General features: G+C 36.3%; 1 protein-coding gene across 2 annotated transcripts in view; it reads right to left on the reverse strand.

The window, feature by feature from the left end:
• The window catches only part of DPP10 (dipeptidyl peptidase like 10), a 716172-nt gene that overhangs the window by 168210 nt on the left and 535908 nt on the right, over positions 1–12054 (reverse strand). The window lies entirely within an intron of this gene.

A 12054-nucleotide genomic window follows, 5' to 3' on the forward strand; every position in this document is an offset into this window, starting at 1 on the left:
TTGTTGAATAGTGATTCTGATCAGGAAAAATCTCTTGCGAATGGAAGTGCTTATGGAGACAAAATGGGATAATACCCCAAGCACTTCATAGAAGTATTTGAAAATTATATGCTAAATAATTTGTTGCAAATATGTATCTTTAAAAGACATCTTATATCATCTTATAAAGAGTCCTGTTTCTTTCTAAAGGGCATCCTCCAAAGGATCACAGTTTCCATGTTGAGGTGACATTAGGGACCATTGTGGATGATGCAAAGATGTTCCTAAATTTTGGTTCTTACTAATTAAAGATGATGAAATAATGGAATACAGAGAAAATGAGGAAAATTGCAAAAGATAAGTTAGGGAGAGAGATTATAAGTATGTGACATTTTAATGAAGTTATATTTTTCTAAGCTATATGGATCTAGTGAAAAAACTCTTTTCCACTTAACTATATTGTTATATTATTATTTACAGGATTCATAAAGCTTATACTGATACTTTCATTTTTCAGCATGTAATTATAAAAACATCTCTTATCCTATAGTTGATGTACATTGCACAAATATAATACTGTAAATTAAAAATCCTTAGAAGTCAAATTATTATTTCTTCTCACTGCAATAATAACTTCAATTAAACATGATTGGCCACATATTTGGTAAATAAATACTTGTGTTCATTCTGTGCATTGAAATTACAATCCTCCCACAACTTGTTATATTATTGTGCTTCATAATGAAGTGTTTCCTCCATTTCTTTTGGAATAACTATTAAATCTGAGATCACCTTTACTACAGAGTCATAGAAGTGAAAAATATTTTTCCTGGTGTCTATTTTGACATTCATGTTGTGTTCTATAAAATTCCATATTTGACTACAAATTTTATATCTTGAATTTACTACTATAGCTGACAAAGAGCTGAGAACTGTGACCACTTCTCCATTTTGTTTTCCCATCTCAGAAAGTTCTGTTGCCAGAGTAAACTGCCAAGTCATTAAGTGGTCTTCAAATCAGACAAATGTTTCAGTGATGCTATGGATAGAAACAAACTAAACTAACTAAACAAACTAACAAATTAAACAAACTAACAAACTAAACTATCTAAACAAACAAACTCATTCCATCTGTTAATCTACCTAACACACTCTTCTATGAATTCTAGGTTCATATCCCTCTTGACAAAGAGTTGCTGTTCACTGCTGTTTTAGTCAAAGCAAGCCAAAATAATCACTGACACAAAACTGGATGATATAACCATTGAATGTTTATCTATTTCTATCATATTTATATGATGGAGAGCTATAGAGGTTACAGACTCTTCTCAGTGTATGAATCCTAAGAACTTAGAGGTCTTTCCAATGATGGGGTTTAGAGAGAAAAATATATAAGTTCACTTTCTGCTTTGTAGTTCTTAGCCTGATACAGCATTTGTTTCTCCCAGCTGGTATGTTGAGATGGAAGATCACAATAAAGAATTTAACCCTCACAGATGCAGATAACTAACTAGCATTTGCCAGAGGAAGGAGGATCAGAGGATAAAGAAAACAGGTGAAAGGGATTAAAATGTACAAACAACAAGTTACAAAATAAATAAGTCACAAGGATGTAATGTATACCACAGAGAATATAGTTAATAATATTGTATATGCATAAACTACAAAAATATTGAATCACTATGTTGTACACCTGAAAGTGAAAGTAACTCAGTTGTGTCTGACTCTTTACATCCACATGGATTATACAGTCCCTGGAATTCTCCAGGCCAAAATACTGGAGTGGGTAGCCTTTCCCCTTCTCCAGGGGATCTTCCCAACCCAGAGATCGAACCCAGGTCTCCCACATTGCAGGTAGATTCTTCATCAGCTGAGCCACAAGGGAAGCCCTGTACACCTGAGGCTAATATAATATTGCAAGTGAACTATACTTTAATTTTAAAAAAAAGCTAGCCCTGCCCAACCTGCAAACACATAGCAAATACATCATAGAGACTGAGCCTCAACAATAGGGTCCCTACAAAGCCAACAGTTTGCAGTTTATAGGTAATTAGATCCTAACCCTTTTCTCCTGGCTTAGAACTCTTTCCACTAAATCCACTATTCTTGATGTGTATGTGTATGTGTGTGTTTGTATGCACATACTCACAGAAGATCTCAAATTTTTCTTGTTTTGTAATTTTCCATAACTAAATTGCACTGTATGTCCATAGAATATAAATAGTACAAGGTAGGAGATGAACAGGGTTAGAGATAGACATTTCTTTATGTTTGTTGCAGAGATTTTGAAAGGGGGAATTTTCAAGAAGAAATTAACTTAGTTTTATTGAACATCTACATTAAGGAACATTGGAATAAATTCAGTCTGTGCTAATCTGCATTTCTCTCCTTGAATGGCAGTTCTAGTCCTTTTTTAAAAATTTATTTATTTTAATTAGAGGCTAATTACTTTACAATATCGGAATCCGCCATGGGTGTACATGTGTCCCCCATCCTGAACCCCCCTCCCACCTCCCTCCCTATCCCATCCCTCAGGGTCATCCCAGTGCCCCAGCCCTGAGGGCCCTGTCTCATGCATCGAACCTGGACTGGTGATCTATTTCACATATGGTCATATGCATGTTTCAATGCTATTCTCTCAAATCATTCCACCCTTGGCTTCTGCCACAGAGTCCAAAAGTCTGTTCTTTACATCTGTGTCTCTATTGCTGTCTTGCATACAGGGTCATCGTTACCATCTTTCTAAATTCCATATATATGCATTAGTATACTGTATCGGTGTTTTTCTTTCTGACTTACATCACTCTGTATAATAGGCTCCAGTTTCATCCACCTCATTATAACTGATTCAAATTCATTCTTTTTAACAGCTGAGTAATATTCCGTTGTGTATATGTACCACAGTTTTCTTATCCATTCATCTGCCAATGGACATCTAGGTTGCCTCCACGTCCTAGCTATTGTAAACAGTGCTGTGATGAACATTGGGGTACACGTGTCTCTTTCAATTCTGGTTTCCTCAGTGTGTATGCCCAGCAGTGGTTGCTGGGTCATATGGCAGTTCTATTTCCAGTTTTTTCTATTCTTTTTTAACATTCTTCACTTCCTTTTATCATATATATCTCTTCTATATTGGCTAGGTAGGTCTTGTTTTATGATGAGAAGATAAAATTGGAGTACCTCGGATTAGAAACAGTCTTTTTACTGTAATTATTGGCTGCTGTAAAATGAGGGCCAAATTGAACATCTGCTAAGATCCATGGGGACAAAGAAATTTCATGGTCAAAAATTACATATTCATCTCATCTCTGAAAATGTTGTTCCACAGCTTGTTACAGAGTATGAATAGTTATGGCAAAGGCAGTAGGTGTGGGGCAAAATTGAGATATACTATATAAAAATTTGATCAAATTTATACTCCTGGAAGCTGGACCTGACATGATATTCAATCTCCTGATACCAAAAGGCATTGGAAGGTACAGAAAATATCATAGGATCCCACAAACCAATCCGATCCCTATCATCTCTACATTGCTCTAGGAACTTATACAAGATTACTAAATGTTAATCATCATGAATGGTATAATTGATTATCATTATTTGCTGTTATGATCTATAAGCCACCATGAACATTGAATTAGCAAATACTGAATGATTTCTCCTAGGAGAAGTACAGGATTAGGTTCCTATGAGCCTTTGGTTACATTTTCATCAACCAATCAATACATAACATTTTTTTTCCATGTGTTTGTTTTTAACTTGAAAAAGATGCATCTAACACTAAATATTGTTCATTCCTTAGCACTGAGCTCATGGCCAATGTTGTAACTCATGTCTGAATGAAGCTTACCTAACTCATCTTCAGTTCAGTTCAGCCACTCAGTCGTGTTCGACTCTGCGACCCCACGGACTGCAGCATGCCAGGCCTCCCTGTCCACCACCAATTCCCGAAGTTTACCCAAAGTCATCTCCATTAAGAAGGTGATGCCATCCAACCGTTTCATCCTCTGTCATCCCCTTCTCCTCCCACCTGCAATCTTTCCCGGCATCAGGATATTTTCCAATGAGTCAGCTCTTCGCATCAGGTGGCCAAAGTATTGGAGTTTCAGCTTCAACATCACTCCTTCCAATGAATACTGAGGACTGATTTCCACTAGAATTTGGATCTCCTTGAAGTCCAAGGGACTCTCAAGAGTCTTCTCCAACATCACAATTCAAAAGCATCAATTCTTCAGCACTCAGCTTTCTTTATAGTCCAACTCTCATCTGTACATGAATATTGGAAAAACCATGGCCTTGACTAGATGGATCTTTGTTGACAAAGTGATGTCTCTGCTTTCTACTATGCTGCTAGGTTGGTCATAGTTTTTCTTCCAAGGAGCAACTGTCTTTTAATTTCATGGCTGCAGTCACCATCTGCAGTGATTTTGGAGCCCCCCAAAATAAAGTCTGCCACTGTTTCCACTGTTTCCCCATCTATTTCCCATGAAGTGATGGGACTGGATGCCACGATCTTAGTTTTCTAAATGTTGAACTTTAAGCCAACTTTTTCAGTCTCCTCTTTCACTTTCATCAAGAGGCTTTTTAGTTCCTCTTCACTTTCTGCCATAAGGGTGGTATCATCTGCATATCTGAGGTTATTGATACTTCTCCCGGCAATCTTGATTTCAGCATGTGCTTCATCCAGCCTGGCATTTCTCATGATGTACTCTGCATATAAGTTAAATGAGCAGCGTGACAATATACAGCCTTGATGTACTCCTTTTCCTATTTGGAACCAGTCTGTTGTTCCATGTCCAGTTCTAACTGTTGCTTCCTGACCTGCGTACAGGTTTCTCAAGAGGCAGGTCAGGTGGTCTGGTATTCCCATCTCTTTCAGAATTTTCCACAGTTTATTGTGATCCACACAGTCAAAGGCTTTGGCATCGTCAATAAAGCAGAATTAGATATTTTTCTGGAACTCTCTTGCTTTTTCGATGATCCAGCAGATGTTGGCAATTTGAGCTCTGGTTCCTCTGCCTTTTCTAAAGCCAGCTTGAACATCTGGAAGTTCACGGTTCATGTATTGCTAAATCCTGGCTTGGAGAATTTTGAGCATTACTTTACTAGCATGTGAGATGAGTGCAATTGTGCAGTAGTTTGTGCATTCTTTGGCATTGCCTTTCTTTGGGATTGGAATGAAAACTGATCTTTTTCCAGTCCTGTGGCCACTGCTGAGTTTTCCAAATGTGCTGCCATATTGAGTGCAGCACTTTCACAGCATCATCCTTTAGGATTTGAAATAGCTCAACTGGAATTCGATCACCTCCACTAGCTTTGTTCATAGTGATGCTTCCTAAGGCCCACTTGACTTCACATTCCAGGATGTCTGGCTCTAGGTGAGTGATCACACCATTGTGATTATCTGGGGTCATGAAGATCTTTTTTGTACAATCCTAACTCCTGTAATTTCTCTTTAAAACACATCATAGCTTACTGGCACCTGGTAACACTAGACTGCACTTCAGCTCTATGCTTGGGAGCCATTTAAACAGCAAAATCATGAAAAAGAAAACACAAACACATGAAAAAATAGCCCCAAAAGGCCCTCAAAAGGACACTAATTTACAGTATGAAAACTGGAAAACGAAGGCATTGCATCATCTTCTTTGATCTCACCTGGGAAAGTGCACATCAGGCATCACAAATGTTCTGCTGTTTGGCACTTGTCCTTAAAGACTGAGAATGTGCAGCAACTATGGATCCTGAGGTTACAAACTGAATTTAGAAAATAGGTACATTTGCAATTCCAGAATCCTTAAATATAGAAGACCAGCTATATACATAACATAGATATAGCATGAGATGTTACTGGAAGAAATAAGGAAAAATGGTAGTCATGTTTAAGGCCTGCCAAAACACAAAAGGGCTCTCCAGGTGGCTCAATGGGTGAAGAATCTGCCTGCAATGCAGGAGACATGGGTTTGATCCCTGAGTTAGGAAGATGCCCTGGAGAAGGAAATGGCAACCCACTTCAATATTCTGGCCTGGAAAATACTAGGGACAAAAAGCCTGGAGAGCTATAGTTCATAGGGGTGCAAAGAGTCAGATATGACTGAAGTGACTGTGCACTCATGCATGCAGAACACAATAAATGTAGAAAAGTTATCCAGGGTAGTGTTCATGCTCTACGTGAAGCAAATGAAAACTAGCTACATCAATTCAGTTATCAAATGTCTAGTACACAATCTCTTTGACACAGTTTTGCACTTGGTAGCATTTAAAAAAATGATTATGGTGATAAAAGCCATTTTTAAAAAGAATTAAATACAAAAGAGTATCAGTTGACAATTTTTATTTACTCCTATATGTTGTCTGTCAGTTTATAAACTTGTGTTGAATACTAATTACATGCAAGCACATAAGTCAAGTACCTTGCCAAGTGCAAAAACTGTAATAAACATGATCCCTGCCCACAACTCATTCATTTGGGGTGACAAAGTTAAGAAACATATTAGCATAAGGGGATCTAGTTGCAGGTCTTGGTTAAATTAGGACTTGCAAATTGTAAACCATAAGCTTTCCAAAAAGCGATTAGTAATCTGCTTCAAGATGTTATCATAGAGAAGATAACGGCTGAGTTAGGCATAGAAGGGACTAATATAATTATTCAGTTGAGCACTTACTATATATTGGACACTGCCGAGCACTGTACATATATTATTTATGTTTAAATCAACCCCAGGAAGTAGAAAGTGTAATTCATAATTCATATGACAGGCTCTGGAAGCGTTGAAAGTTTAAGTAAGAGACAGAGCCACAATTTGCACCTACATCTGTCCGATTACAACCCATATTATGACTTAATCTCTCTGTACACTCTCTCAGGGACCTGGGACAGGACGCATGACTCCAGCTTTGCAAAAGATTTATTTCTGAAAGACCTTTTAAGGCACCACCCAAAGATTTATGAACAAGAGTAGGCATGAATTAATTGTGATTATCACAGTTAAGAGGGATTTCATTGAAAGATGATCTAATATATCAGATTAAAAATGTAAATCCCCTTCTCCTTTAGCTGTTTTTCAGATTTTTTCTTGGAATATCAGTTATTACTTAAGACATCTATGGGGATTCATGTTAAAGAGAGTTACATTTACAAGAAAAAAGAACAGGGTGCTTTAGTAATTTATGCTTAAGCAGCAGCTTAAATCTCTAGGTACCAAACCTCTGCACCGCAGTTAAACTGCCGAACTGGAATAAATAGCATGCATTTTCATGGTCTTGAGAATATTTAAAATAGGACTATGGATTTGCCATTAAATCAGACAGTTAGGAAAACTAAAGTGTGAGGAAGTAGGTCTCTGAATAAATAATATTAATACTTGTGAAAAATGGCAGTGAGAGAAAAGACAATGTAGGCAACAAAGTGTTTGTTTCTCTTGGAAATAAGTGCTATGAAGATGCAAAGTTTGTTCTAGGATAATGGACTAGTACCTTTTGCGATGAGTAAGGAGTGTCTCTGTTGTTGGCATTTTATTTTTATTATTCAATGAAGAACCAGAGCATCAGGTAGGAAACTCTAGTGCAGTAAATAGAGTTCACAAAATTACAAGATGCAGTTCTACAGAAATTCTTTTAAGACCCTGTATTAAAAAAGAAACTTTGGGAACATTGTGAACAGCAAGTACAGGTAGAAAGAGAAAATAAATATGTGAGGGTATTAAAGGTGTAAGTAATATTTGTCATATTTTAGTCTCCTTTCCCTAGTCTATAAGATTGACGTGAACACTGTGAAAGTTGCTCAGTTGTGTCCCACTCTTTGTGACCCCGTGGGCTGTAGTCTGCCAGGCTCCTCTGTTCATGGAATTCTCCAGGCCATAATACTGGAGTGGATAGCCAGTTCTCTTCCCAAGGGGGTGTTCCAAAGCCAGGGATTGAACCCAGGTCTCCCTCATCACTGGCAGATTCTTTACCATCTGAGTAACCAGGGAAGCCCATATACCACAGGGAACTCTACTCAATAATCTGTAATGACCTATATTGGAAAAAGACTCTTAAAAAAGAGTGGATCTATGTATATGCATAGCTGATTCACTTTGCTATATAGTAGAAACTACACTGTAAATCAACTACATGCCAATAAAAATTAATTTTAAAAAACTTATATGTGTTGATAAGATCATTGCTGACAGGTTTTACCATCTATGTCAGTACTTCTTGGGATGAGCACATCCTAGATTTCCCTAGTTTGAGATTTTCACTGATGTCATTACCCTTGATCCTCAATCTGAAAGTGGATAAAAATGTTTTCTGGATTCACAGGTGGTCCAGTGATTAAATAATCCACTGGTGACTGCAGAAGATGCAAGTTCAATCCCTATGTCAGGAAGATTCCCTGGAAGAGGAAATGGCAGCCCTCTCCAGTATTCTTGTCTGGAGAATTATATGGACAGAGGAGCCTGGTGGGCTACATTCCATGGGGTCACTAAGAGTTGGACGTGACTGAGCATGCACATGCAAAAAAAAAAAAACAAAACTGGTCAACCACTTGTAAAAGAATGAAACTAGAATACTTTCTAACACCAAAAACCAACTTTTTTTTCTGTTTTATCCTTTAAGAAATATAAAGAATCCTGTATACAAGAAAAAAGAAAAACAAAATAAACTACTCCTCTTCTGAGATAAACAATGAGTAAAACCATGATTGGAACCAAAATCTTATACATTCCACACATGCAAGCATGTTTTAAAGTTGTTACCACATAAAAGAACCAGGCAAGATTCTTTCATGGTATCACCTTTACAGTAAGTGGCAGACAGTAAAATACTCAAGCGGGTGAGACTAACATAAATGATGCTAGAGAAGATGAAGTTTAGATGCTGCTTAAATTCAGCATTAATTTTGGCAAAACCTATATAAAATAAATAAAAATAAATTTGCTAATTAAAAAAAAGACAATTTCTCACAACCTAATTTAGTCATTCTGTTAGCCTAAAGGCATCATGATGTCATCATCATGTAGAATATATAGCAATATTTTGACCTTTTCTTGCTTTATTTGAGTCTAGTAGGCTTCCCATTTGGAGAAGATAGGATATTGGGTTTATTTTCCTTAGTATTCATAGTGTGTTCACTGAGTTGAAATATAGTACTGTCAGTGTACTATGAAAATGGACAACCTAATAAAAACACATAACTAATTAATTTGATTAATAAGAGTAAATTAAATTTTCCTTGGTGGCTCAGATGGTAAAGAATCTGCCTGCAATGCAGGAGACCAAGGTTGGGGTGATCCCCTGGAGAAGGGAATGGCAATCCACTTGCCGGGAGAATTTTGCCTCCAGGCAATATTCTTGCCTGGAGAATACCATGGACAAAGAAGCCTGGAGGGTTATAGTTCATAGGGTTGAAAAGAATCAAATATGACTGAAGTGACTGAGCACTCATGCATGCAGAACACAATAAATGTGTAAAAGTTATCCAGGGTAGAGCTTATATTCTACATGAAGCAAATGAAAACTAGCTACAAAACTAGCGAATACTCCAGTATTCTTGCCTGGAGTATCCCATGGACAGAGTAGCCTGGCAGGCTATTGTCCATGGGGTTGCAAAGAATCAGACATATGAGTGACTGACACTTTCACTTTCAAACATGATTTCATCTAAAATATTTATTTTATATAAGAAAACGGATGGCTAATGACTCAAGTCTTTAAAGCAGACAAGAAAAATGACCTGGGTATCATTTTTCAATTTCATATAGGTCTGTTGTGTCCAGGATATAAATCTATGGCTTGCAAAGTAACAGCAACCAGCATGAGAAGAATATATTTCATTATACAACAAGATTTCTGAGTGAAAGAAACAAACCATTTTCTGATGTATTTCCTGTTAAAAACATTAACTGTTCATCATAACAATACGTCCTAGAATTACTCTTATAATTTTATTCATGAGAAGTTGTCTATAATACAAAATTTCATTTCAAAGAAGCTCCCTGGCATCAGTTTTTAAATTATTCATATTTAACAGGTAATTTTCACCATAATATACTGCTGACTAAAGTACCAACCTCATTGACAGTGCCACCTTTTGTAATAAAATATTTTCATATACCAGGCCTTTCTATATTAATTCATGTGAATAAACTACTTTCAAGCCACCTGACATTATGCTGTTTCCTATGTCCTAATATTAAACACATTTGGTTTGATAACCTGAATAGCACTTAAGGGTCAATTGCTGAGAAGTAGTGCAAACAGGTTTTCAAATTGTATTGTAAAGTGCAAAATTTAAATATCTTCTAAATACCCATACACTAGGTTTCTCTCAAGCATGTCAGTGAAGAAATAAATATACTGCAACAAGACTCAGGGAGGCCTGGTGTGCTGCAGTCCACGGGGTCGCAGAGAGTCAGACGCAACTTGGCAACGGAACAACAACGATGTGAGAGACGAAAATCTCAAGCTGTTCTACTTAGTACTAGAACTTGAAAAACAAGGATTAAAATAACTGATTCAACAATATTTGGAGGTATTTGCAGGCCCTTGTTGACTGAATCAAGTATGCAGCATAGGAAATTAGTAATTTAATTCCCCAGCAACTTTCTTTATTTCAGTGGAATAAAGTCCTAACTTGTGTTTACTTGAGCAAGTTATTTAAATCTTTTGCTTTATTCATTAGGAAAATGGAGAAAGCAAAACGTATCCAACTGTTTCCTTATAAAGAATATATGACAAATTATAAGGAAACTATTTAGTTATCAGATGAGGCTAAATCAAAACTCACATCAAAATCAGGAAAACTCAAAATTATTGCAACTGAAATTTTAAAATTTAAGAAACCTCTCACTATCAAACAGGAAAGGAAAACAATCATAAAATTAATTGTATGTAATTCATACTAGTTACTTTTTATAACACCATAACCCCATAAATAATTGACTCATTTGTTTTGAATAATTGCTAAAATATAAGAGAAAAAAATTAAAAACATAATTTTAAAGAATATATTATAATTTATGTAAGTATTTACTTGTTAACAGCTATTTAGATGATCAAATTTTTCACATAAACAAAATATTGAGATTATTTTCACTGGATATTTACACATATTCTCAGGATACATGACCCAAAGTAAAATTTATAGGTCAGAAGATTTGCACATTTTACATCTTGCTTCATATTACCAACTCATTTTCTAGAAAGATTAGAAATAATTGATAATGCCATGTGCTTTACAAGTATCTTAGCTTATCTTTAACACCACAATAAAATAATATTACCCATTGTGTTGATTTAGATCATTTGAATGGCAAAAACAAAAGCAAACATCATTATTAAACTTGCAGCTAGATTATGATTAAATCTGACTAGCTTGTCATATTGCTTTGTATTTTTCTTAAAGATTTTTATTTATGCATTTATGGCTCACCCATCACTGTCTTTTCAAAGAGATTGTTGGTCTTTTCCTTGTTGGTATCTAAAAGCTCTTTTTAAGTTACAAATTGCAAATATATTTTCATGCATGCAATAAATATTTTACCCAACTAAAGTTTGCCTTTTCTCTTTGCCGATGTGTATTTTCTAAGTGAAGTGAAGTGAAGTCGCTCAGTCATGTCCGACTCTTTGCACCTCATGGACTGTAGCCTACCAGTATCCTCTGTCTATTGGATTTTCCAGGTAAGAATACTGGAGTGGGGTACCATTTCCTTCTCCACGGGATGTTCCCAACCCAGGGATTGAACCTGGGTCTCCCGCATTATGGGCAGAAACTTTACCATCTAAGCCACCAGGGAAGCCCTGGTATTTTCTAAAGAGAAGTGTTAAATCTCTGTGTGATTATTTCTATAAGCTATTTACTATTTCAGATCCTAGTCATGTGCCAAGAGAAGCTTCATTGCCTCAACATTATAGATTTTAAACAGTTATTTTTCTAGTACTTCTGAAATTCATGATATCTTCTATCCACCTAAAATTATTGTTTGTTTAAAGGGTGAAGTATAGGACTTCCCTGGTGGTCTAGTGGTTAAGAATCTGCGCTTCCTATGCAGGGGGTGCAGGTTCAAGCTCTGGTTGGGGAACTAAGTTCCC

Source organism: Cervus canadensis, chromosome 15 (assembly GCF_019320065.1).
Source record: "Cervus canadensis isolate Bull #8, Minnesota chromosome 15, ASM1932006v1, whole genome shotgun sequence".
NCBI classification, from domain to species: Eukaryota; Metazoa; Chordata; class Mammalia; order Artiodactyla; family Cervidae; genus Cervus; species Cervus canadensis.